This window comes from Oncorhynchus clarkii, chromosome 25 (assembly GCF_045791955.1).
Source record: "Oncorhynchus clarkii lewisi isolate Uvic-CL-2024 chromosome 25, UVic_Ocla_1.0, whole genome shotgun sequence".
Classification (NCBI taxonomy): Eukaryota; Metazoa; Chordata; class Actinopteri; order Salmoniformes; family Salmonidae; genus Oncorhynchus; species Oncorhynchus clarkii.
The window spans coordinates 24,658,315-24,681,200 of record NC_092171.1 but is presented as its reverse complement, the minus strand read 5'-3'; the positions used below and the strand labels follow the sequence as shown (position 1 = coordinate 24,681,200).

Sequence of the window (22,886 nt, the reverse complement as noted above, 5' to 3'; positions counted from 1 at the left end):
CATCACTGGGGCAAAGCTTCCTGCCATCCAGGACCTCTATACCAGGCGGTGTCAGTGGAAGGCCCTAAAAATTGTCAAAGACTCCAGCCACACTAGTCACAGACTGTTCTCTCTGCTACCGAACGGCAAGCAGTACCAGAGCACAAAGTCTAGGTCCAAGAGGCATCTAAACAGATTCTACCCCCAAACCATAAGACTACTGAACATCTAATCAAATCAAACATCAAATCAAATCAAATACCGAGACCCATTTGCACCCCCCCCCCCCCCCCCCCCCCACACACACACTTTACACCGCTGCGACTCTCTGTTGTTATCATCAATGCATAGTCTCTTTAATAACTACATGTACATATTATCTCAATTACAGACTAACCGGTGCCCCAGCACATTGACTCTGTATCGGTACCCCCCTGTATGTAGTCTCGCTACTGTTATTTAACTACTGCTCTTTGATGACATGTTACTTTTATATCTTATTTTTATTTCTTATTTAAAACTGCATTGTTGGTTAGGGGCTCGTAAGTAAACATTCCACTGTAAGGTGTATTCAGCGCATGTGACTAATACATTTTGATTTCAATTGCTGAGGTAGTCAGTCACCTGGAATACATCTCAAATAGCAGGTACCTTGGTAAAAGTTAATTTGTGGAATTTCTTTCTTTCTTAATGCGTTTGAGTCAATCAGTTGTGTTGCGACAATGGTAGGGGGCGTTTACAGAAGATAGCCCAATTTGGTAAAAGATCAAGTCAATATTATGGCAAGAACAGCTGAAACAAGCAAAGCTAATCAACAGTCCATCATTAAGACATGGTCAGTCAATCCAGTAAATTTCAAGAACTTTGAAAGTTTCTTCAAGTGCAGTCGCAAAAAACATCAAGTGCTATGAGAAACTGGTTCTCATAAGGACCCCCACAGGAATGGAAGTCCCAGATTTACCTCTGCTGCAGAGAATAAGTTCATTAGAGTGACCAGCCTCAGAAATTGCAGGCCAAATAAGTGCTTCAGAGTTCAAGTAAAAGACACATGTCACGCCCTGACCTTAGTTATCTTTGTTTTCTTTATTATTTGGTTAGGTCAGGGTGTGACAAGGGTGGTTTGTGTAGTTTTTGTATTGTCTAGGAGGTTTTGTATGTCTAGGGGTTTTTGCTAGTCTAGGTGTTTATATGTCTATGGTAGCCATATTCCTTGGTTATTTTGTGGGTTGTTATTCTATGTTTAGTTGCCTGTTCTGCACTAGCCATATTGCTTCACGGTTTGTTTTGTTGTTCTGTTCAGTGTTCTCTCTTTATTAAATAGTTATGCTCGCTCACCACGCTGTGCCTTGGTCTCCTCTTTATGACGACCGTGACAACACATCTCAACATCAACTGTTCAGAGGAGAACAAAGTCGTCACTAATAAAAAGGAAACCAATAATAAGAAGATACTTGCTTGGGCCAAAAAACACAAGCAATGGACATTAGAAAGGTGGAAATGTGTCCTTTGGTCTGGAGTCCAATTTGGAGATTTTTGGTTCCAACCGCCATGTCTTTGTGAGACGCGGTGTGGGTGAACGGATGATCTCTGCATGTGTATTTTCCACAGTAAAGCACAGAGGAGGAGGTGTTATGGTGCTTTGCTGGTGACATGGTCTGTGATTTACTTAGAATTCAAGGCACACTTAACCAGCATGGCTACCACAGCATTCTGCAGCGACACACCATCCCATCTGGTTTGGGCTTAGTGGGACTATCATTTGTTTTTCTACAGGACACTGACCCAACACACCACCAGGCTGTGTAAGGGCTATTTGACCAAGAAATAGAGTGCTGGAGTGCTGCATGAGTCGGACCACAGAGTGAAGGAAAAGCAGCCAACAAGTGCTCAGCATGTGGGAACTCCTTCAAGACTGTTGGAAAAGCATTCCAGGTGGAGCTGGTTGAGAGAATGCCAAGAGTGTGCAAAGCTGTCATCAAGGTAAAGGGTGGCTACTTTGAAGACTCAAATATAAAATATACTTGGATTTGTTTAACCGTTTTTTGGTTACTAAACTCAGCAAAAAAATAAAAGTCCTCTCACTGTCAACTGTGTTTATTTTCAGCAAACTTAACGTGTAAATATTTGTGTGAACATAAGATTCAACATCTGAGACACAAACTGAACAAGTTCCACCGACATGTGACCAACAGAAATTGAATAACATGTCCCTGAACTAAGGGGGGGGGTTCAAAAGCAAAAGTAATAATGCAGTATCTGCATTATGTACTGCAGTGCATCTTCTCCTCATGGACTGTACCAGATTTGCTAGTTCTTGCTGTGAGATGTTACCCCACTCTTCCACCAAGGCACCTGCAATTTCCCTGACATTTCTGTGGGGGAATGGCCCTAGCCTCACCCTCCGATCCAACAGGTCCCAGATGTGCCTCAATGGGATTGAGATCCAGGCTCTTCGCTGGCCATGACAGAACACTGACATTCCTGTCTTGCAGGAAATCACGCACAGAACGAGCAGTATGGCTGGTGGCATTGTCATGCTGGAGGGTCATGTCAGGAAGAGCTGAGATTGCCTGCAATGACAACAAGCTGATGACAACAAGCTCAGTCCGATGATGCTGTGACACACCGCCCCAGACCATGACGGACCCTCCACCTCCAGAGTACAGGCCTCGTGTAACGCTCATTCCTTCAACGATAACCGCAAATCCGACCATCACGCCTGGTGAGACAAACCCGCGACTCGTCAGTGAAGAGCACTTTTTGCCAGTCCTGTCTGGTCCAGCGACGGTGGGTTTGTGCCCATAGCCGACGTTGTTGCCGGTGATGTCTGATGAGGACCCGCCTTGCAACAGGCCTCCAAGCCCTCAGTCCAGCCTCTCTCAGCCTATTGCGGACAGCCCTGAGCACTGATGGAGGGATTGTGCGTTCCTTGTGTAACTCGGGCAGTTGTTGTTGCCATCCTGTACCTGTCCCGCAGATGTGATGTTCGGATGTACCGATCCTGTGCAGGTGTTGTTACGCGTGGTCTGCCACTGCGAGGACAATCAGCTGCCCGTCATGTCTCCCTGTAGCGCTGTCTTAGGCGTCTCACAGTACGGACATTACAATTTATTGCCCTGGCCACATCACAGTCCTCATGCTTCCTTGCAGCATGCCTAAGGCACGTTCACGCAGATGAGCAGGGACCCAGGGCATCTTTCTTTTGGTGTTTTTCAGAGTCAGTAGTAGTTTTTATAACTGTGACCTTAATTGCCTACCGTCTGTAAGCTGTTAGTGTCTCAACGACAGTTCCATGTTCATTAATTGTTTATGGTTCATTGAACAAGCATGGAAACAGTGTTGAAACCCTTTACAATGAAGATCTGTGAGGTTATTTGGATTTTTACGAATTGTCTTTGATAGACAGGGTCCTGAAAAAGTGACATTTCTTTTTTGTTTTACTTTACATGATTCCATATACATTTTAATGAGGCTGTAACTTAACAAAATGTGGAAAAAGTCAAAGTGTCTGAATACTTTCGGAATGCACTGTATTTGGAAAGTATTCAGACCCCGTGACTTTTTCCGGGGACAGACAGAGACAGACACACACACACGTGCGTGCACTCACATGCCAGTGTTCTTGATGATGCGTCCCATGTCCATCTTCTATCCAATGTCGTGGACCACGAAGACAATGTGTGTGGTCTGGGGTGGCTTGTCCTTCAGTGAGGCCTCCTCCACGTAGCCTCGGTGGAGCCGCGTACCACTGCTGGAGGATGGGGGGTGGAGTGTGAGGGGAAATGGTCAGGAAAATCAGAGGCTCCCAACAGTAGGCGGTTGCACATTGCCCAGATTTTGCCCAATTGATGAATGTTTCCCTAATTGCCTTGAATCATAATTACCCTGATTTAAGGAAAGCCTCAAATCATAAGAAACATTTAATTTCACCCCCTGCCACAATGAATTGACCGAACATATACTAGGCATAGATGGTGATGAACATCGTAGATCATCCTATATTTGAAAGGAACATTGGGGTGACCGTTTACGTGGGGCTGTTTACGTGGGACACTGTGTGTGTGGCCCTGTTCAGAGCTTTCCTTGCTAACACTTGCTAACACACTAAGCCAACGGGTTTTTCTGCTTGCCATCTGGCCAGCACAGCACTAAGGATATTCCCAGCGACCGTGGGTTTGTGTGTCATTCAGAGGAGATTGAGGTAACTCCTGCCAGATCCACCTCTTAATCTTCAACTTTGGATGGATATATGGAGCTTCTCCAATCCGGTCTCATCTCCACAAGTGGCCTAGGAGGTTGTGTCTAGCTAAGGGTTTACTGGGGTGGGGAAGGGGGGCTTCAACAGTAGAGCGGTCAGTCAGCAGTGACCTCTAACCTTTGGAGAAGCCCAGTTTCTGGGTGACGGTGCGGGCGATCTTGGAGGTGGTGGTATTGCTGTAGAGGTAGACCTCGTCCACACTGTGCCAGTCCACGTGGGTACGACTCAACTTCAGACTATGGACAGCTGCAGAGGGAGGGAGGGCAGAATAGTGGAAGGAAAGAGGGAGGATTGGGGAAAGGAGGGAATGATGGAGGAACGAGAGAGGTTGGAAGGGATGGAGAAAGAGGGAACCATTCGAGGAAGATGGAATGAGAAGAGAGAGCAAGCAGAAAAAGGAAGTGAGGAAAGATGAATGAATGACGGGGTAGAGAGAAAATACACTCATCAAAAGGGTGATTACAAACTCCTAATTTTGCATTCAACTCAACAAGGAGAAAGCTTGGTCTCGTCTAGCGGTCGATCAAATAATGACTAGTGCATTGATCTGCGGAGAGTTACTAGAGAACCAGAAAATAACATATTGAAGAAGCACACAGGTTCACAGAGTCTGCATATTTCAACGATTACCCGCCCATGTATTCCTTGAGTGTCATTGGCTGTGTACAATAGACAATGTGAGATACTACAGTACCACACAAGTCCCCAGTGGGGCTCCATGGTAAGCCCCAATCTCCTATTTGGATGGGCTACAGTGAGGCTGTGCAGAACATATCCTTGACAGAGGACTATATTAGATTCCAGCCTTGTTATCTTAGTGGGCACACAACAACAGGGCAAGTAAGAGTGGACATATGGCATGTATAGTCTAAACAGGGGGAGCGGAATTGGAAGCGGTTAGCTGAAAACAAGAAAGATAAATTAAACCAGTTGATTGGGGTGAGCCGGTCACATTGAGGTTTGAATGAGACTTCAGACAATGTACAGTACGTGAAGAGGTGAACGGTTATTTTGACACGCCAGTCACCGGACCGAACCCTGCTGGTGCTCACAGCCAATCAGGAGGGAATAGAAGGACAGTGTTAAGGAGTCCAGGGCAAAGGGATTCAAAGGAGAGGTGGATGTTAGGGGGACTTTCCCAGTGACCTGTACTTGTGTTGGCCTCATCCTTGATGTGTCCTAACAGGGAAGAAAAAGACAGAGAAAGAGGATTAAAGGAGCAAGAGAAATGTGAGACATCAAAGCTTCCTCTGTTTGATTTTCTTCTTTGACTGCCGCCTTTACATTGTGTCAGGCTGGGAAGGAGAGACAGAGAGAGAGAGAAAGAGGGAAAGAAAAAGAGAAAGACAGAGAGATAAATAAAGACAGAGAGAGACACAGACAGAGTGTGAGTGACGAGGGGGGCCACTTAGCATGAGTGTCACGCCGGTATCACTGCCTCTCCAGAGCGTTCGCTTCCTCAGATCGTGTCCAGATAGCTCGTTAGTGCTCAGCAAACACTTAGCAGGTGTTCAGCAAACTCAACTAATGCACAGTCAGCTCCGTCCGATCTACAGAGCAGAGGTGACCAAAGTCTGAAATCACCTCTTCTTCCTCTTTCTCTCCATCCTACCACCTCCTAATAGGAGGCATCTGAGGATGGAGTTTCAGAACCAGAAGGGGGACTAGAAGTGTTTCTGTGAGAGTCACACGGTGGAGGAGTAAAGCAGGGCCGTCCAGTTCTAATTTCATCCGCGGGGTGAGGACTGAGGAACAGTCATGGGTACTCCGGTTGATCAGTTTCCATTCAGGGCCGCTCCTGATGAGGGGAAAGTGATTCAGATCCAAAATGACAATGGAATGACAAGCAGAGGCTCAGGAGTTAACCAATGAAGAAGCTGTGTTATAGGTAGTAGTTTCCAGGTAACCCCTCAGGGATAAGAGAGGAGGGATGTGTAGAAGGGATGGAACTGAATCCCAAACAAGCATCAGTAAAAAGAAAAATCCATCCAGTCGATGGTCACGAGAATCGATTGCATTGGAACACCTGAGGGTAAAGATATTTCAGCATTGCAAAACTTTGCACCAGGTTAGAGTAGCACATTTTCCTTTGAAATCACTTGGGATAACAAGCATGCTTCACAACAAGTATCACCAAGGTTGGGATCAATTCCACTTTCTAATTTAAAATGGAATTGACAAAGGTGGTGGCGGAGGCGGGCAGCAGGGATATAATGATCTGGGGAGTACAGTAGGGAAAGACAGAACCTTACCACTTACACCTACTGAGTCCACCCGAAAACAGGATGTCTTTAGGAGGCAGGAGGTACTCAATAATACCCATTAGCCAGCCATCATATAAATAAGTCATGGCTGACTGGGTGGGGAATGGAAAAGGTGCTCATGTTTCCAAATGAGATGGGAAATGATGGGAAATGTTTTACAATGCAGCCCAGACCAGGGCAAAGCACACCAGATGATCTAGCAGTCAAACACAGAGAGCTTAAGAAGTTTACATGGGAGGCTTCCCAACTACGCCCCGGAGAGCCAGGGAGGAAGAGGGAAAAGAAGAAAGAGTTGTAGATAGATTTAGAGACAGTGTGAGAGACCAACAGCTAGAACTAGAGTGAAAGAGAATGACAGTCAGAAAGAGAGCGAGAAAGACAGCCTGTTTGTACCTGAGGTAGGGAATTATGCCACTAAACTAGGGCAAAAGTGGTGTTAAAATGGTGCTATTGTTAGGATGCTACTCTACTCTCAAATTTAAATGGCATGGGAGAGTTACAGTTTGACAATTATGCACAAGGCCTAACTATGGCCTGCCAAACATCTTAGCTATGTTCCTAGCCTTGTAGAGCCACATAGGGAGTACACTACTCTGTGTTAGTTCACTACGGCTGCGTTCATTAGGAACAAAAACAGCAGAGAACATTTTGTGCCAACTGAATGCAACCCATGTCTTTCCAGGTTACCAGACTGTAACTTACTGCATGTGGATATTTTATTTATTTATTTCACCTTTATTTAACCAGGTAGGCAAGTTGAGAACAAGTTCTCATTTACAATTGCGACCTGGCCAAGATAAAGCAAAGCAGTTCGACACATACAACAACACCGAGTTACACATGGAGTAAAACAAACATACAGTCAATAATACAGTAGAAAAATACGTCTATATACAATGTGAGCAAATGAGGTGAGATAAGGGAGGTAAAGGCAAAAAACAATATAGCAAGTAAAACACTGGAATGGTAGATTTGCAGTGGAAGAATGTGCAAAGTAGAGATTTAAATAATGGGGTGCAAAGGAGCTAAATAAATAAAGTAGGGAAAGAGGTAGTTGTTTGGGCAAAATTATAGATGGGCTATATACAGGTGCAGTAATCTGTGAGCTGCTCTGACAGCTGGTACTTAAAGCAAGTGAGGGAGATAAGTGTTTCTAGTTTCAGAGATTTTTGTAGTTCTTTCCAGTCATTGGCAGCAGAGAACTGGAAGGAGAGGCGGCCGAAGGAAGAATTGGGTTTGGGGGTGACCAGAGAGATATACCTGCTGGAGCGCGTGCTACAGGTGGGTGCTGCTATGGTGACCAGCGAGCTGAGATAAGGGGGGACTTTACCTAGCAGGGTCTTGTAGATGACCTGGAGACAGTGGGTTTGGCGACGAGTAAGAAGCGAGGGCCAGCCAACGAGAGCGTACAGGTCTATATTATTATTAGGTCTATATTATATTAGGTATATATTTGGGCTAGTTTAACTGAACTCTGCAGACAGTGCAGAGACGCTTATTGCCAGAGATAGAGGAGCAGTTATTCCATCCATAGAGGCAATGTTGGACCTTAGAGTGCAGACTGCAGTCTATGGGGGCCCGAATGGCGACTCTGTTGCCTCTAAACAAGAGTTTTGTTCATTGTCTGTGATCACGCCACTACAGGGAAGGAGAGATGGAGAAGGGGAGGATTTTTGGAGAGATAGCTTATTAAACTCAGATCCATAGTTTTCCTATGTGGATTTGGAGAGCCTGGAAGGATGTTACTAGCTAACTGACACTCCACCTACTTAGCTGTACCTCCACTAACAGACAGACCGGAGCAAGATCCTCCAGAAGTCCAGAAAGCAGCTGCAGCAGTAATTGTGACAAACTCTGCTTCACAGAAAGGGGGAAATTCTAAGACTAAGCCCAGTTTAAACTAAAGGAGTGAGGAGGAGTCTAATCTAGATCTAATTCTTCTAGAGCGGGTTGGGATGTCTCACTGGGCTTTGAACGAAGATCTAGTTCAATCGAAACCTAAGATCTAGAGGGAGGATGGAGTATAGCAGATATGTAGGTATATAGTAATGTAGGGCATAAAAAAGGCTGGCGTTACAGTACCTGAGAAGCGCTTGCGCTTGTGACATTTAGTTGTAGCATTCGGCTGAAATCCACTCCATTTGAAAAGAAGGGGGAGGTAGAAAGGGGGCAGGTGGGAGAGAACTAACAACCAATAGACAGTGAGTGATGGACATGACGATGGTGTTTTGTCAGAAAGGGCTACCTACTGCCATCACTGTGACACTGGGGGCATTTGTCAAGCAGCACCGCTATCAGGTAACCATGCTGGGATTTGTGTGTACAGTACATTAGCCGTTGGGTTAGCAGCTGAAAATGTTACATTTAGTTTTTAATAGGAAATAGTTTAGAACCGTACAGCCTAACCATTAATACATTATTTTTTTATGTTTACCCCCTTTTTCGTGGTATCCAATTGTTAGTAGTTACTATCTTACGGGCTCGGGAGAGATGAAGGTCAAGAGCCATGCGTCCTCCAAAACACAACCCAACCCAACCCAACCAAGCCGCACTCCTTCTTAACACAGCGCGCATCCAACCCGGAAGCCAGCCGCACCAATGTGTCGGAGGAAACACCGTGCACCTAGCGACCTGGTCAGCGTGCACTGCGCCCGTCCCGCCACAGGAGTCGCTAGTGCGCGATCAGACAAGGATATCCCTACCGGCCAAACCCTCCCTAACCCGGACGACGCTTGGCCAATTGTGCGCCGTCTCATGGACCACCCGGTTGCGGCCGGCTGCGACAGAGCCTGGGCTCAAACCCAGAGTCTCTGGTTGCATAGCTAGCACTGCTCAGCTAGCGCAGCTAGTACTGCCACCACTGTGGTCTAAGACATCGCCACAGCTAGCACTGCCACCACTGTGGCCTAAGACATCGCCACAGCTAGCACTGCATCGCCTTAGACCACTGCGCCACCCGGGAGCTTGGATCAACTGATAGGCAAAGTAGTTCATTTGAATAAAACCTGTTCTTACTGTATGTCTACACATGGTTCTTCATTGTTGTGACATAATTAACGTGGCAATATTCGCTTTTAGACACAATCTTGAGCTGAAAGTGACCATTGAAACCCAACTGCAGCGCTACTTGACACATGCCAGAGAAGACGGGGTAACACCTGAATCATTCTCAACATATACAAACTTTATTATTGTTTTTCTGTCTTCAGGCTACTCAGTGTGGACTACATTACAATGTGCTGGAATGAACAGATATGTTTTAAAATCTTTTATACAAAACAGAGAATCACTGTTTGCCTTATACCAAATGGCTGGTCAATGGAGGCTATGTGACAATAATATACAACATAACATATTAAGAGTGATACAGGGATATATTGTCATTCATTAGGGATCCCCATTAGCTGTTGCCATGGCAGTAGCTACACGTTAAGGCACTTACATTACACATAAAACAGTACATCATAACATTATTACACCACTGCGCATCTACAAAAGGAAATGTATAATACCTCCATACAACAATATTACAATGTACGTGTGTGTGTGTGCTAGCATGTGTGTAAGTGTAACGTTTCCCATCCGTTATATAAGTATGCATGTCTGTACCTTGGTGTGTCTCTTCACAGTGCCCGCTGTTCCATAAGATGTTTATTTTCATCTTTTTATCTGATTCTACTGCTTACATCGGCTACCTGATGTGGAATAGAGTTCCATGTAGTCATGGCTCTATGTAGCACTGTGTGCCTCCCATAGTCTGTTCTGGACTTGGGGACTGTGAATAGCATGTCTTGTGGAGTATCTTGTCAGACAGGTCAGGTACAAATTGCAAAACAACTTTCTTACATCACCTTTAAAGTATGCACCTGATTTCTTCTTGGAGAGTTAAAGGGAAAAAGCCCGACTTAACAGCTTAATATTTCAAGAGGAAATCCTAATTATCCCAAAGTGAGTGGGCTTCCAGCTTTCTTTATCCTTTGCTCATGTTTTCCCCAAAAAACAGATTGTCTTCCAGGTGGACTGAGGAGCTAAATTATTTAAGTGTCAGAAAGACTTCAGGGAAGGATATCCATTACTCAGAAAAAAGAAGATAAAAATTTCTGAGAACCCTAAAGGAAGTTGCCCTCTAATATTTACTAAAAGGAAAGCAACGGCAACCTCAACCACAACCTGACGACTGCTATCAAGTAACCAGGGTTTCATCCAGAGACATGTCCTCCCGTTAGACCAGTGTGTCAGACTTGCTGTCATCATATAGCCTGTCTGTAGTCAGCGGATAGCCTGAGACTCAGTCCTGACCAGTGCAGTGACCAGGACATTGGACATTGGGACTCAGTCTCGTTCTAAAAGCACCATTCACCCCTGTCACGCTGACTCATATCACATGACCTAGGCCTCGGCCTCACCCTGCAGCAGAGTTCTGTTTGTGGACCCTACTGTTGGAAGGGAGTAAGTTCCCTGAGCTGACTGAGCTGGAGGCTGGGTTTGTGTTTAAGGACAGTTAGTCAAAACAAGGGTGTTCATATTAAACCTGAGCTGGGAGCTCAGCTGGCCATAAAGGTATGATGCTGTGCTGTGAAGGCTTTCATATTTCACAATTACTCACAGCTATAAATAGGTCAATCAAGACTATCCAGATGTAATCAAGTTGTCAAGGGTGAGTTGTGTAGGGAGAGAGGAATAGAGAGAGCGAGGACTGTACTACCATATGGCCACCCTCTGAGGGTCTGGTGACAGACATGAATCAGCTGCTCCATCTGGGACCACATCAATACAACAGTTTCACAATAGGCTTTATATCCTGCTTATGATTAATACTAACACAGCATTAATACATCTGACTTATTTTCTGCCCTATCATAGGCTATGCTTGGGTTCAGAGGTTCAATGCTGTATATTTCTAGATGTTGACAGTTCCATTTGATATGACAGTGCTACGAAGTACAAGAGATTGCATTTTGACGTGGCCTGCTCGGAGCTTGGTATGGCCTAAATATTGAATGTAGGTCCATTGGTGGAGTGGAATGGCATGGCATTCCAACTGACATATTAGATCAGAGCTCGTCTGCTCCGCTTGGAGCTTTGGATTTAATCGTCCAGGGGAAAGAGCAGCACTGCAGATGCAACACTGCAAATGTACTGCACTTTAATTAAACTATGTTTGACAACTTGAGTCTGACAACCTTATGATTACATTTTGTATTGTTTATTTTGAATGGTAGCCCTTCTAGTTATTGAATGCGTATGGTCAATGTACATGTCATAGTGTGCCATGATGAATGTCCTGTGGTGTAGGCTGGAGCTGTGACATGACATTATGTGGTGTTATGACCTGTGTGTGTTGACACATGACCCTTTGTGTCTGTGGGGCTTTGCTTTGCTCTGGCCCCTCGATTGGATTCAGGTCTGGACTACCATTCCATTGTAGATTTTGCTTTATGTTTTGGATCATTGTCTTGTTGGAAGACAAATCTCCGTCCCAGTCTCAGGTCTTTTGCAGACTCCATCAGGTTTTCTTCCAGAATGGTCCTGTATTTGGCTCCATCCATCTTCCCATCAATTTTAACCATCTTCCCTGTCCCTGCTGAAGAAAAGCAGGCCCAAACCATGATGCTGCCACCACCATGTTTGACAGTGGGGATGGTGTGTTCAGTGTGATGAGTTGTGTTGCTTTTACGCCAAACATAACGTTTTGCATTGTTGCCAAAAAGTTCAATTTTGGTTTCATCTGACCAGAGCACCTTCTTCCACATGTTTGGTGTGTCTCCCAGGTGGCTTGTGGCAAACTTTAAACAACACTTTTATGGATATCTTTAAGAAATGGCTTTCTTCTTGCCACTCTTCCATAAAGGCCAGATTTGTGCAATATACGACTGATTGTTGTCCTATGGACAGAGTCTCCCACCTCAGCTGTAGATCTCTGCAGTTCATCCAGAGTGATCATGGGCCTCTTGGCTGCATCTCTGATCAGTCTTCTCCTTGTATGAGCTGAAAGTTTAGAGGGACGGCCAGGTCTTGGTAGATTTGCAGTGGTCTGATACTCCTTCCATTTCAATATTATCGCTTGCACAGTGCTCCTTGGGATGTTTAAAGCTTGGGAAATATTTTTGCATCCAAATCCGGCTTTAAACTTCTTCACAACAGTATCTCGGACCTGCCTGGTGTGTTCCTTGTTCTTCATGATGCTCTCTGCGCTTTTAACGAACCTCTGAGACTATCACAGTGCAGGTGCATTTATACGGAGACTTGATTACACACAGGTGGATTGTATTTATCATCATTAGTCATTTAGGTCAACATTGGATCATTCAGAGATCCTCACTGAACTTCTGGAGAGAGTTTGCTGCACTGAAAGTAAAGGGGCTGAATAATTTTGCACGCCCAATTTTTCAGTTTTGATTTGTTAAAAAAGTTTGAAATATCCAATAAATGTCGTTCCACTTCATGATTATATCCCACTTGTTGTTGATTCTTCACAAAAAAATACAGTTTTATATCTTTATGTTTGAAGCCTGAAATGTGGCAAAAGGTCGCAAAGTTCAAGGGTGCCGAATACTTTCGCAAGGCACTGTAGCTCTCCTGCCTCAAACACACCCTCATGATACTCTCACATAGGCTTTACACACAGTCCCTTCACACACTCACATTTCTCTGTTGCCATCATCAGCAACCGCTCCAAAAACACATGCAGGCAGATAGCCACAGTACACACACATTCTCACTATATTGTTCTATACACAGCACAGTGAGCACACAGTCTCCCTTAGTGACACACAGGCAGGGCATGTTTAAACAGGTCTTCCAAATCCTGAAAGGGGAGCTATCAGGGCCATCTTGCTATTAACACCCCCCTGCTCCATAGTTGGTGTATTCACAGTGAGAGGGTCAGCCTCAATGGACTTTTCACTGGAGGTGCCATTTCAGTCACACTGGCGCTAACTGACGGTTTCTGTACAACAAATATTGTCAGTGATACTTTGTACATAATTTTTTCCTCAATCCTCAAGCCAGACTGGCAGTTACTGACTCTTTTTCATGTGACCCAGCCTATCACCAGCTTCAGTAGCTGCTGAAATCATCATTAAACCCTCCACAGTACAGCTGTCATGCGGGTCGCCATCTGTGGCCACTGTCAATTGATCATGGCTAGGAGGGATCCAGCTTTTGTCAAATTAACATCAGATAATGACTTTTCAAAGCAGGTTAGGAGAATTAGGTTAAGGTTAGGAAAAGGGTTAGTCTTAGCTAAAATAAAATAAAAATCTAACTTTTGACATTCATTTGACAACAGCTGGATCCCTTTCTAGCCATGACCCTGTCAATGTTCCTCCTCAAATTAGGCAGTTATGGCAGCCATTAACTGCAAAGAAAGTGGCAAACTGTCACTGTCACTCTTGGCCAAAGAAGCCTGATGAGGAATGAGGAACCTTTTAATGTATTTTCCCCCTCCATTTTTAATAACAATGAACAGTGGCTGAATATCTCTATGAAATGACATGTCTTTCCACATCCTCTCCCCCTGTTTGACTGAGACAGCAGCAGCAGCAGTAACCTAGGGCAGGAGAGGACTCCACTCACACAGGTCATCCTGCCTGTATTATGATCAACCCATGCCTACATAACATGCCTGCAATGCATGCCCCACCATATGCTTTCTGCTCCATTCGTCTGAGATGGCTGCTGGGGCTTCAGGGCCAGAGAGGCAGGGAGGGAAACAGGGAGGAGAAGGGAGAGGAATGTTGAGAGAAAGAGGGAAAGGGTTATGAGTTAGAGAGAAAGAGGGGGGAGGAAGGGTGAGAGAGAAAGACAGAGTTTGGAGGGAGAATGATGGGAAGAGGAGTGAAGGAGAGAGAAAGAGGGGGAGAGCGAGAGAGTACTGCAGTATTTTCAAAGCACAGCTTGCTCTGTGTTGTGTACTGTGCTAAAGTGGCTCAAGGTGCTTTACAACAGTGTGTGAAGCCCGGAGTGTTCGCATTATAAAGGAAGCACACTAAAAATGCGGCTCAAACGGATGATAATGAATATTAAGATGTAATGCTTTGAAGATGCAATCATTATTTAGTATATATCAGCATGGACACTAATAACAAGATTGTCAGTCTTCAACAATGTTCAGTGTAGCATAGCAAAAACTAAGAGAAGTTCAGTAAGCTATAATAGACTTCACTACACAGGGTATTAACCGGCTTTTTCAGAACGTGTTAACAGTTTGAAGTGTCAATCTCGAGAAGAGTGAATCCTCGTATGAATGAATCCATCCAACTGATTTGGTGAAGTGATAGGACAGAACAGAGTAGTGTCGTATTCTCTCAGAAGAGGTGACTTAGAACGGAAAGGATGTGAGATGTGCTTCCAGAGGGGGATTTGGAAAGGGCTGGGTTGTTGGTAGTTACGTGAAGGTGACACAACCCTTGGCATAACCCTGGAACCCATTTCAAACACTCTGTGATTTGATTAGGATGTGTGTCCTCTGTGCGTGTGTAGATTGCTGTAAGGCAACCTCCAGTAGCCAGCCAGTCTACAGATGACACTATTTACGGTCCCCCATAGCTCCTAAAGGGTGAGAAGAGACTGTCCTTGAATGAATGAACAGAGTGTACTGTTGGAGGAATTCAGAACACAGAATAGATGCTAGAACAGGGACCCATTCAAGGACTAAACTTATTTTGATTAACAGTTAATCAGAGCAAGTCATGACCATTTACAATGAGGGGTTAATGTGTGCAAACACTGTGTTATGGTCCAATACAGAGTTCCATTGTGACTGAGGAGATGGCGCTGGCCTTCGTTGGAAGGAAAGCAGCACTTGTTCTCAGTTCAAGATATACATTTTGTCTTCAGACTTAGCTTGACCTGTCAAGATGATTTCTCATACACATACACTACCGTTCAAAAGTATGGGGTCACAGAAATGTCCTTGTTTTTGAAAGAAAAGCAAATAATTTTGTTCATTAAAATAACATAAAATTGATCAGAAATACAGTGTAGACATTGTTAATGTTGTAAATGACTATTGTAGCTGGAAACGGCTGATTGTTTTATGGAATATCTACATAGGCGTCCAGAGGCCCATTATCAGCAACCATCACCTTCTGTGTTCCAATGGCATGTTGTGTTAGCTAATCCAAGTTTACCATTTTAAAAGGCTAATTGATCATTAGAAAAACTTTCTGCAATTATGTTAGCACAGCTGAAAACTGTTGTTCTAATTAAAGAAGCAATAAAACTGGCCATCTTTAGACTAGTTGAGTATCTGGAGCATCAGCATTTGTGGGTTCGATTACAGGCTTAAAATGTCTGGAAACAAATAACTTTCTTCTGAAACCCATCAGTCTATTATTGTTCTGAGAAATGAAGGCTACTCCATGTGAGAAATTTCCAAGAAACTGAAGATCTCGTGCAACGCTGTGTACTACTCCCTTCACAGAACAGTGCAAACTGGCACTAACCAGAAAAGAAAGAGTGGGAGGCCCCGGTGCACAACTGAGCAAGAGGACAAGTACATTAGAGTGTCTAGTTTTAGAAACAGATGCCTCACAAGTCCTCAACTGGCAGCTTCATTAAATAGTACCCGCAAAACACCAGTCTCAACGTCAACAGTGAAGAGGCGACTCCGGGATGCTGGCCTTCTAGGCAGAGTTGCAAAGAAAAAGCCATATCTCAGACTGGCCAATAAAAAGAAAAGATTAAGATGGGCAAAAAACCACCGACACTGGACAGAGGAAGATTGGAAAAAAGTGTTATGGGCAGACGAATCTAAGTTTGAGGTGTTCGGTTCACAAAGAAGAACACTCATGAGATGCAGAAAAAATGAAAAGATGCTGGAGGAGTGCTTGACGCCATCTGTCAAGCATGGTGGAGGCACTGTGATGGCCTGGGTGTGCTTTGGTGGTGTAAAAGTGGGAGATTTGTGCATGGTAAAAGGGATCTTGAAGAAGGAAGGCTATCACTCCATTATGCAACGCTTTGCCATACCCTGTGGACAGCGCTTAATTGGAACCAATTTCCTCCTACAACAGGACAATGACCCAAAGCACAGCTCTTAACTATTTAGGGAAGAAGCAGTCAGCTTGTATTCTGTCTATAATGGAATGGCCAGCACAGTCACCGGATCTCAACCCTATTGAGCTGTTGTGGGAGCAGCTTGACCGTATGGTACGTAAAAGTGCCCATCAAGCCAATTCAACTTGTGTTAGGTGCTTCAGGAAGCATAGGGTGAAATCTCTTCAGATTACCTCAACAAATTAACAACTAGAATGCCAAAGGTCTGCAAGGCTGTGATTGCTGTAAATGGAGGATTCTTTACCGAAAGCAAGGACACAATTTTCAAGGACACAATTATTATTTCAATTAAAAATCATTATTTATAACCTTGTCAACGTCTTGACTATATTTTATAATCATTTTGCAACTCATTTCATGTATGTTTTCATGAAAAACAAGGACATTTCTAAGTGACCCCAAACTTTTGAACGGTAGTGTGCATATAAACATGTATGTCCTTAGACATCACACACCAACACCAATGGCATTTGCCCCTTTCTCTATCACACACACAAACGTAGAGACAGTCTCCTTACCTTTACCTCTTTCACTGACACAGTCACACAAAATCTCCCCTGGTGACACACTGCGATTTAATACCGCTGTTGTCGCACTCATTCACACAACCTCACATTCATTACAGAAGAAGCAGCCCTGAAGGCTTGTTGCATCCAGAGGTGGATTGCTGACTGAAAGATTGCTTTATCATTCCTTTTCAGAGTGCTTCAACTAACTATTCCTGAAAATAAGTCACATAACTGTGCTGTCTGAGCCTTGCATAACAAATACACTTTTACCTATAATACAATCTAGGCTAACACAATACAACCAACTGCCTCCTAAAGGTCAAACTTGTATTTTTCTGGTCTACAGGGAAATCATGATAGCTAATAAGTTGAGTAATAATATGAGTCTCAAAAGCACTTTTCAGGTGGGCTAAGGTAAATGACTTGAATGGGAGCGGATGCTTTTTTAATGGAGTCCATAATTAACCCAGACACCATCGACAGAGAACCCCATTCCACAGCCGCTATCACACTGTATTATGTATAAGTTCCTTATAGATAATTGCCTGGCTGGAATTATAATCAGGTTAGTAGTGATTTCGCTGAAAGAGCTTTGCGGATGAAGATTTGGGAGAGCATTCCTACAGCCCTGGTATCCAACCCTGGTCCTGGAGAACTAGCTGATTCAGCTAATCAACAAATCATCAAGACATGGTTGGTGGAATCAGCAGTTTCAGTGCCGGGTCGAGGCAAAGCTGATTTCTTTTGATTTTCCCATGATGTCAAGCAAAGAGGCACTGAGTTTGAAGGTAGGCCTTGAAATACATCCACAAGTACACCTCCAATTGATTCAAATTATGTCAATTTGCCTAGCTTCTAAAGCCGTAACATAATTTCCTGGAATTTTCCAAGCTGTTTAAAGGCACAGTCAACTTAGTGTATGTACACTTCTGACCCACTGGAATTGTGATACAGTGAATTATAAGTGAAATAATCTGTCTAAAAAATTGGAAAAGGAAAAATGACTTGTCATGCACAAAGTAGATGTCCTAACCGACTTGTCAATACTATAGTTTGTTAACAAGAAATTTGTGGAGTGGTTGAAAAATGAGTTTGAATGACTCCAACCTAAGTGTATGTAAACTTCCGACTTCAACTGTATATACATACATACACACATATTTAGACATATACACACACACACACACACACACACACACACACACACACACACACACACACACACACACACACACACACACACACACATAAATATAAACATACATATAAACATACATACACATATATATATACACATATATATAAACATACATACATACATACATACATACATACAGTACATACACATATATATATACACACATATATATATATATATATATGTATATATACATACATACATACATATGTGTATATATATACACATACATACATATATCACATATATACATATATATCACATATATACACACACATATATACATACACACACACATATATACACATACACACACACACACACACACACACACACACACAAATACATACATACGTACGTACGTACATACATACAAACACACATATAGATTTGCAAAAATGTCTAAACTGGTTTTTGCTTTGTCATTATGGGGGTATTGTGTGTAGATTGAGGGGGGAAACGATTTCCTCAATTTTAGAATAAGGCTGTAACATATCAAAATGTGGAAAAAGTCAAGCGGTCTGAATATTTTCAGAATGCACTATGTATGTGGCCCATATTTGTGCACTAAGGCCTATTATAGACCGAGACAGATTGCATATGAGACGTGAACGATTTATGGTGACATCATGCCATGCGACCTCTGATCTCGTGTATGTGCTGTACAAGGTAATCTCTGTAGTGACCTGTCCACACAGTCGGCAGCCTCTCATTGGAGAGTTATGCAACAGGATTTAAGACCAGAGATTATGGACACCATTCAACATCTGGCACAGAGGTGTTTGCTTGCCAGTGGGAGATGAATAGCACTTGGCAACATGGGTTTTTGAATCAAATATTTGAAAGGGTCACTAACCCTCTTACACACATTGGTTTGCAAGCAAATAAAATAATGAATGCTGGGTATATAAGTAGGAAAGAGGAAGCTTCCTATTGATACTTACGATTCCAATACACAGGATAGCATTCTCTGTCTTTGACATCCACCTCATACAGCCCACCCCTGACACATACAGCCTCTACATTGATGTTTACTGAATCAAGGTCTCTTTCGTCTGTCGAGTCCGTTCTCTCCATCGAACCCCTGTCCCTGTGTACCCTAGTTCTCGGCTCCAGCACTGGTCCAGCTCGCTCGACTCCGTTTGACCCCCCCAGTTGTCGCTTCCACACCGCTTGTATTCTCTTCATCATACCCTTCATCCATGCCCACAAAGCCCTGGCACTTTGTCGTGCCAGAGTTCAGTTCGCATAATTTACAGAACATGACCTCCATTTTCAGGGAGTCGTGTCCAACGAAAGGCTTCCATGTTTTTGTGTCCTCCTTGTAAAACCCCCGCACCTCTTCGGACGGTACCTTGAACTACTCGATCGAGTCCTCTTTATCCTTTCCAACGCCGGGGCGATGTTCCGGTCAGTTTCACTGAAATCCTGAGCAACGGTCTCTATGTAGGCTATGGGAGGACTCCGGTTGTTGTGACACCCGGGGTAAAGCCTCCTCTAGGCCCAGTATCATACCACCCGGGAGAACCCGTGGCGGCCTGGCGGCAGGTGCCTATCCAGACCTGGCTGAACCGAGTGCATCCCCGCCTGCATCGTTTCGCCCATAGGCTCTTCATAGCAGCACACAAATACATTGCTTTCCAAGTCACAGTCTGTGTTGTTGTTACCAACAGATGAAAAAAAACGGTTCATGGAGAACTGCTTAGCAAAGACGTCTTGTTTGTAAAACTATAACATAACTATTGAGCAAGCTAGCTTGTCATTAGCTAGCTAGCCGACCTCTATGTAGTAATCAGAAAGCCGCCCTGGTGCTGGCATCTGCTGTAGCTGAGCTTCTAGCTAAATCCAACTATTTGTTTCGAATCCTCTTCGTTATTCCGGTTAAAACATGTATAGTTGAATGTCACCATATTGCTAAAAAAATGCTCCATCTTCTAATTCGTTTTGATGAGAGGAATCACTTGAAGCCATTGTAGTCTGGTCAGTGGTTGGGTTGTCAGTTATTTCAGTTTTGCCCAAAGGATTGTGTTGTTAGTGTCTTCCTCTTCTTCAATTAGGTTTAACGGCGGTTGGCATCCAATAAATGTTGCATTACCGCGACCTACTAGACTGGAGTACAACTCCCTTATACTTTGATAAAATACTTACGTTCCAACCTTGCAGTACAGTTGATAACCATTGCTATAAATTCTAAAACATCCAATCTTACTGAAACATATATCTGTTGTTGGCCTATCCCTCTGTACTGGTACAAATCTATTACTCACACCACTCCTCTTAGGATCCCTCCCCCTTGACCCATCTTCCTCTACTTTCTTCACTTCCTCCACATATGAAAACTTCTGCACTATTCTAACCCTGGAAACCTCAACCTGCCTCTCGCACGGGACATTTCTGATCCCCAGCCCCATGGGCACCCCTGAAATTAACACATACCACTACTTTCCCAATGCTACACATTCCTTTGTCTCATGCCCTTCTGCACACTTCTCACACCTAGGAATCTCCCTCCTACACACTTCTGTCACATGCCCATAAGCTTGACACCTGTAACAACGTAATGTATTCGGCACAAAAGCTTGTACAGGATAACTTATATATCTTAACATCACTTTGTCGGGCAAAGACTCAACATCATAACTCAAAAGAACAGACAATGACTCTTCTGTTTCACCCTGTCTGCGTCGCACCAAACGACGATCATCACAAACACCAGGAATCTTACCCTTCAGTTGGTCAACTTTTACATTTACTGCTACCCCAGTAATCCCTCCTTTCAATGGCAGCCTTTTTCTTGAGAGCAAAACAATTCACATTTCTTGCCCACGTTCGTTTAACCAGAAGAAATACAACAACAACAAAACATTCACACACCCTGAAACCACAAATGGATCAGCCAAAAGGCAAGGGTCCACTTTTTCCCAAAACTTCACTCCTACTGTCACAGACCCATCTTAATCCTAACCCTCAGTGTCTTGGGCTCCAAGAACATTACCACACCTACCAGTGTCTGCCTCTCCACGGGTGGCTTCTCTTTCAAAAAAGCCTGCCTTGGGGGAGATACAGGGCCAGAGCACAAAGCACCGCCCCACACGAGTTGTAATCTTTCAGAGACTTGAAAAAATGTGTCAGCTTGTATATTTACTGTAGCAATTAATCCGCTGATAGGAACATTGCTGAAAAATGTCTGATTGCTCAATCGAACAAGGACAACCATATCTACACGCACAAAATCATTTAGTGCAATCAGTATCACATAGAGCCTTCGCGACATGCCACAAAGCAGGACTACATTTATTTTCATATCTTATTTTTATTTTCATATTATTATTATTACTTTTGTTTATATTAACAAATATCAACAAACAAACAAGGAATAGTCACATGCAAACAAGCATACATACAAACTATTTACATTTCCAAGAATCCTAAACAAACAAATCATATTCATTAATAATACAAGTTTTAATTGCCTTTTTGTTTATTTTTATTTTCATATCTCTAGCATCAAATGGGAGCTAAAAGACGCCCACCATTCATTCTCATGACCGGTACATACAGGTACTTTGGTATACCTAACGATCCCACCCCTCTTCGGGGGGGAAACAAACGCAAGATGTCATAAACGTCAATGTAACTTCACATATGTTACACACCGGTATTTTATTAGCTCAAACACATAAATCGATTATTGTATGTGCAACAGACATGCAGAGCGATTACTTTGCAAAGTTGCCCACCATCGAGCGTTCGCGTTACACAGAAAAGTTAAGATTGATCCATCTACCCTAATGCCTCTTCAGTCTCCCTCCTTCAAACTGGAGTAATGACCCTACACAGTAGCCAGACATTTCCTATCCGGACATCTACTCCTACTTGATAGAATTACCAGGTAAGTTCTAAGTATTTTCCACATTGTAGAATAATAGTGAAGACATCAAAACTATTCTTCAAAGTAGCCACCCTTTGCCTTGATGACAGCTTTGCACACTCTTGGCATTCTCTCAACCAGCTTCGTGAAGTAGTCACCTGGAACGCATTTCAATTAACAGGTGTGCCTTGTTAACTGTTCATTTGTGTAATTTCTTTCCTTCTTAATGAGTTTGAACCAATCAGTTGTGTTGTGACAAGATAGGGGTGGTATACAGAAGATAGCCCAATTTGGTAAAAACCAAGTCCATATTATGGCAAGAACAGCTCAAATAAGAAAATAAATGTGAACATTTCTTCAAGTGCAGTCGCAAAAACCATCAAGCGCTATGATGAAACTGGCTCTCATGAGGACCACCACAGGAAAAGGAAGACCCAGAGACCACAGACCAAAAAAATGCTTCACAGAGTTCAAGTAACAGACACATCTCAACATCAACTGTTCAGAGGAGTTTTTGTGAGTCAGGTTGAATTTCGGCAAAGAAACCACTACTAAAGGACACCAATAATAAGAATAAACTTGTTATAATCTCCACCTGGCACAGCCAGAAGAGGACTGGTCACCCCTCAGAGACGGGTTCTTCTCTGGGTTTCTTCCTAGGTTCTGGCCTTTCTGGGGAGTTTTTCCTAGCCACCGTGCTTCTACATCTGGATTGCTTGCTGTTTGGGGTTTTAGGCTGAGATTC

General features: G+C 43.6%; 1 pseudogene; it reads right to left on the bottom strand.

The window, feature by feature from the left end:
• LOC139383601 (phospholipase DDHD1-like) overlaps positions 1 to 20,681 on the bottom strand; it is a 30,597-nt pseudogene extending 9,916 nt beyond the window's left edge.
• Between the last annotated feature and the right edge of the window lie 2,205 nt (positions 20,682 to 22,886).